This window comes from Cetorhinus maximus, chromosome 5, assembly GCF_964194155.1.
Source record: "Cetorhinus maximus chromosome 5, sCetMax3.hap1.1, whole genome shotgun sequence".
NCBI classification, from domain to species: Eukaryota; Metazoa; Chordata; class Chondrichthyes; order Lamniformes; family Cetorhinidae; genus Cetorhinus; species Cetorhinus maximus.
This window is the reverse complement of record NC_135883.1, coordinates 81,346,980-81,352,979: the sequence shown is the minus strand read 5'-3', so window position 1 is coordinate 81,352,979 and position 6,000 is coordinate 81,346,980.

Below are 6,000 nucleotides of genomic sequence, written 5' to 3'. Positions count from 1 at the left end.
GCTCACTGGTCGGAGCCTCCAAGTACATCACATGACCCCTGATAGACAGGAAGAGAGGCTATACCTTCAGTTACCACACCATTGCACCCATGAGCCCTCATGGCCCCACAGTCTGTTCACAACAGCTGCACCCTAACATATCCCAGGCACTGCATGTTCCCCATATCTCCTGATTGAAAATTTTAAACTGCTCCTCTGAGGCCTGTTAATGAGCTCATCAGCCAGTTAATTGGAGGTGTGCAGCTCCCCGACCCTCCCCCCTCACTTCTGCCCTCCCTTTGAAAATTGTGTCGTGTTCTGGAGGTGTCAGAATCCAGTAACACCCCCCGGGAACGCAATTTTCAACGCGCGTCCACACCCGAGCTTGCCCCCACCAGTAATTGAAAATCAAGACCCGAGTGTAAACACCCCAGCAGAAGTGATATGAAAAAACCTACTGGCTTTAATGCACATGGAAATCAGCTCACCCTTCTGGGCTAAATTTCCATTTTTGCATTGATGTTTATGGACACTGATTTGAGTTGATGCAGGTGCGGTTATATTGCTGCAAGACTATATCATATGACACACAGGTCCTAAAATTTCTGCTTGTCTGCTCTGTTGTCAGAAGTGTAACAAGGGAAGACTTCAGCTAGTTTTCTATCCTGGCCGGAACACTCTTCCAAATCTCTTGGATGAGGTAATTTGCGCAAAGCTGTGGACATTTGCAAAATTTAACGTAAGATGGATATGCACCTACTGGAGGGTGAGAACCTGGAAGCAGTAACCTGACACTCAAATGGTGAGGGCAAAGGGCTGGCCATTTTGACCGAAGGGGTCTGCAGGTGTATTTTATCTGCTCTACAGGCAGAACTGGCTCCACCCTCATGGTCCCCCATCCCACCTCCTTCCCAAAATTCATAAACAAGACTGCCCTGGTTGACCCATAGTTTGTATCTTTCCCTGTCCCACTTATTTCTTCCTATTTTGCCTCTATTTTTTTCTCGCCTTGTTCAGTCACTTCCCACTTACAACCATGAGCCTTCCAGTACTCTACATCACTAAACATAAGCTTGGTATCTAGGAAACCCAAGCAGTAATAAAGGGGCAATGCCAAGTTGGAACAAGGTAGCTTTGATGCACGAAAGGTCACTTCTCCGTCTGTATTTCTGAGGATAGGCTATCAACTAAAATTCACTACAAGCCCATGGACTTGCAAAGCTACCTTGGCTACACTTCCTCACAGCCCATTTCTTATAAGGACTCTATTCTGTTCTCCTAGTTTCTCTGTCTCCATAGTATCTGTTCAAATGATGCAACTTTCCATACCAGCATTTTCGATATGTCTTCCTTTTTTCTCAACTGAGGATTCCCCCCAGTGTGGTTGACAGGGCCCTCCACTGTGTCCAATCTATTTCAAACACTTCTGCCCTCACCCCTTCCCCTCCCTCCTGGAACCATGAGAGTGCTCCCTGTGTACTCAGCTTCCACTCCAACAGCCTCCATACTCAACAGATCACCCTCTGCCATTTCCACCAGGTCCAGCATGATGTCACCAGGAGTTCCTCAGGGTAGTGCCTTAGGCCCAACCATCTTCAGCTGCTTCATCAAGCAGTCCGTGCCCATATGCAGCAAGACCTGGACAACTTTCAATCTTGAACTGATAAGTGACAAGTAACATTCACAACACACAAAGTGCCAGGCAATGGCCAGCTCCAACAAGAGACAAAGCAACCACCTCCCCTTAACATTCACTGGAATTATCATTGGTGAACCCCCCACCATCAACATCCTTGGGGTCACCATTGCCCAGCAACTGAACCAGACCAGTCATATAAATACTGTGGCTGTAAGAGCATGTCAGAGGCTGAGAATTCTGTGGCGAGTAACTCAACTCCTCACTCCCCAAAGCCCACCATCTACAAGGCACAGGTCAGGAGTGTGATGGAATACTCCCCACTTGCCCAGATGAATGCAGCTCCATCAACACTCAAGAAACTCGACATCGTCCAGGACAAAGCAGCCCGCTTGAATGGCACCCCATGTTCATTCCCTCCCTCACTGACATATAGTGGCAGCAGTGTGTAGCGTTGACAAGATGCATTGTAGCATCTCACCAAGGCTGCTTTGATAGCACCTTCCAAATCCGCGACCTCTACCTAGAAGAACAAGGGCAGCAGATAGATAGGAACACCACCACCTGGAAGTTCCCCTCCAACTCACTCACCATCCTGACTTGGAAATATATTGCTGTTCCTTCGCTCACACTGGGTCAAAATCCTAGAATGCCCATCCTAACAGCACTGTGGGTGTACATACAGTACATGGACTGCAGCAGTTCAAGAAGGTGGCTTACCAACACCCTCTCTGGTGAAATTAGGGATGGGCAATAAACACTGGTCCAGCCAGCGACTCCCACACCCCATGAACGAATAAATTTAAAAAATGAGATTATTATTCATTATGCACTATTATGTCTGCACAAGACGCACATCCTTCATTGCTTCATGTTGTTAAATAATATTTTTCACAAAACATGATTTTGTGCAGGTCAACAGAGTCCTGAGTACCTAAACATGTTTTTTTTATTCATTGGTTCTGGGCTAGGCCAGCATTTATTGCCCTTGTTCAGAGGGCATTTAAGAGTCAACCACATTGCTGCGGAACTGGAGTCACATGTAGGGCAGAGTATTTCCTTCCCAAAAGGGCATTAGCAAACCGGATGGGTTTTTAAAGACAATTAGCAATGGCTCCAATGGTCATCACTAGACTTTTAATTCCAGATTTTTATTGAATTCAAATTCCACCATCTGTTGTGAGTGGGATTTAAACCCAGGTCCCCACAGTATTACCCTGGGCTTCTGGTCCAGTGACAATACCACTACACTACCATCTCCCCTATGCACAACATAGTTTAATTGTGCTAACAGTAATGATACTTTTTTAATGAATCAATTGCTGAAGATTTGCTATAAATGGATTGAATCCAAATTCCAGCTTGTCTGGCAGTTATAAGGAGTCAAAGTGAAATAGTCTGGAGCTCTGTAAGCCAGCTTGCAAAAGATAGCTCTCTGTCCTTCTGGAGTCAGGAGCCACTCCATGACCATACACAACACCCATGAATCCATGAATGCTTCCCTGAAATTATATACGTACTGTAAACAAGTGCTGCTCACATTTTCCCTTCTCTCAATAAACAATGTTTTTATCTCGATAAACGTTAAAAATGTTTTAAACCTTATGTACTCTTTAAATTAAAGACTAGTATTAAATTGTACTAACAATAATAAATTTCCATTAGGTTGAAAACAAATAAGAATTGATTTTTTTTGGAAACTGCCATTAATTTACTATTTTTCTTCCTATTCTGGAAGAATTTTAAAAGATGTCTCCTCTCCTTTTTAAACACTTAGCAAGTCTGGAATGTTTAATCATTCTTAAATTTTGGCCTCTTCCACATCACATACATTATAGTTTGAGAACGGTTGAAAAATAGCTTATACACTGCTAGTTACAGAATCATTTGCTTTAACAAACACCCTGTAAACAACTATGTGTTACCTACTTTGACTACCTCTCTGAACTTGATTAATGGGTTTTGGTGAATATCTGGCTGTTACAGTAGTTTTTTCTGTGAGACCTCGCTTATTTATTTACTTGCTCTTTATTTGTTGTAAATGATCAAGTGTTATAAAAAATGAATATACATGTATTCAAATAAATCATGACTTTGATTTCTTGTGACTTTGTAACGAGTCAATCTTGACATTTTTCTCTTAATTATTATGCTTTTGAATCAATATAAATATTTCAATACATTTTATTATTTAAAAAATTAATACCTCCATTCAATGTAATTCATTGTACCATGAAAGTTTGTGTGACTTTATATTTTGAAAATTGCTCTGGGAGATAGTAAACAGCAGTGAAAGGGCATAACAGAACTGAGTATCACAGAGCAATAGCATTCCACAGAAAGGTCAGGATTTTCTGGCCCTGCCCGCCGCTGGGATTTTCCGGTCCCAGGAAACTCAGTGGACATTTTGCTGGCCCGTCACACCCCCTGCCGCAGGTCCCGATACAGAGGGGCCAGAAAATCCCAGCCAATGGCTCTGCATCAGATCAGATTGCTTGGCTTCATCAGGTATTCCTGTACTCCTGTAACAAGAATTCATGTTTAGATTCCTAGGCCAGAATATTACTTCAGCATTCGGGCTCGCGCCTGACATGCCCAAGCATGAAATGATGCACAGTGATGTGTGTCCTGAAGTCATTCCGCACTCACGTGATATTTCGTTCGGCGGGCCCGCAGCTGAGTCTGGCGCGTGCCTGCCAACAATTTGAAGTCCTATTAAGGCCATTAACAATCCAATTAAAATCAAATTTATGCTGCCCGTCCAACCTTAAGGTTGGTGGGCAGGCGAAAAGGCCTTTACTTTTTTCAGGAAACCTCATCCACGAGCAGGATGAGGTTTCCTAAAGCAAATAAACATTAAATTGAAACTTTATTTTGGAATTAAAAACATGTCCCATCTCATGTGACAGAGTCATATGAGAGGACATATTTTAAAATTTTTTTACTGTATTTATTTATTTTTTAAAAAGCGCTTCAACCTCCCTGAGGCAGCTCAGCCTGTCTGAAGTGATGATGTTTCAGATTCCTCCTCCTCCTCTTCCTGAGGTGATCACCGAAGCCCAGTTGGAAAGAGGTGCACCTTCAAGCTGGCCAGACCAGGTCATGGAGTGTGCAGATGACCACCATTAATCATGAGACACACTCCAGCAAGTACTGTAGCGCTCCCCCTGAGCGCTCAAGGCAGCGGATCTGTTGTTTGAGGACACCATGGTCTGCTCCATGACATGCCTGGTTGCAGCATGGCTCTTGTTGGAGGAGTGCAGTTCATATCTGATTAGGTAGTGGAGAAGGAGTCATTGGCCACCTGTAGAGATGTTAGACCTTGCCCTTGAACAGGGACTTTCTGGTTTGATGTGATGGTTCGAAGATGGTGGAAATGGCTGATTGTTGCAGAATAAAAGCATCGTAACGGCTGCCACGCTAGTGGTTATTCACCAGCGTGATGATCTGTGCTTGGTCGCACACCCGTTCAGGAAGCGGAAGCCTTTGCAGTTCTGGTACATCTTCCCATTAAGTTGCGGCAAATAAAAAGCCTTGTGCTTGCAGTCAGAGGCTCCTTACATCATTGGGAATCCTGGCAAAATCACCTGTTCATTCCTCCTGCCTCTCTCTGCTTATAAAGAAGACAATGAAGTCCTCGCTCCTTGAAAACAGGGCCTCAGTAACCTCCCTGATCCAGCGATGCATGGCAAACTGAGAAATGCTGGTGACATCGCCACCTCTGGGGTGGAAGGACCTGGGAGACAGAAATTGAGAGCATCAGTGACCTAGACAGCCACTGGTAGAACTATCCTTACTGTGATTTGCAGCTGTAGATCCAGTTGGAATAGGTGGCACAGTTCATTGACCACCAGTCACTGATCCAGGCTGAAGTGGAGGTCAGGGAAATACTCTCTGAATGCCCTACGTAGGTATAGCCTTCTATTGAGAGCCATCCTCCTCCTTCCTCTGTGAGCAACTTCTCTCCTCTGCTGCCTGTGCTCCATTTTCATGTCATGCTGTAACCCATGAGCGTCTGAAAATATAGCACCCATGACTGAGAGCAAATTACCTGTTCAGAGGCCTTTCAAACCTGCAGCACTCCTTCCAAATCCAGCCAAAAACACAGTATACAGTATTTCCACTAACTCCACAGCAACAAAAGTTCAAAGCACCTAACCAGAAGGTTGCACGGCGTTCCTTTAAAGAGCACTGGTGAGGGGTGTCCCTCGTGTAACTATGCATGCTTCCCATGCATGCTTGCGCTATTGTCCTTCTTAATATGCCGATCGGCACAGGTTGTGCCGAAAAGTCAACGGGGAGGATCCCATGTCATTTTTTTCAACTCTGGGGTCCCAGGGCAATGAGACAGCAGCACTACGGAGTCAAATTTTGCTGCCTTAATT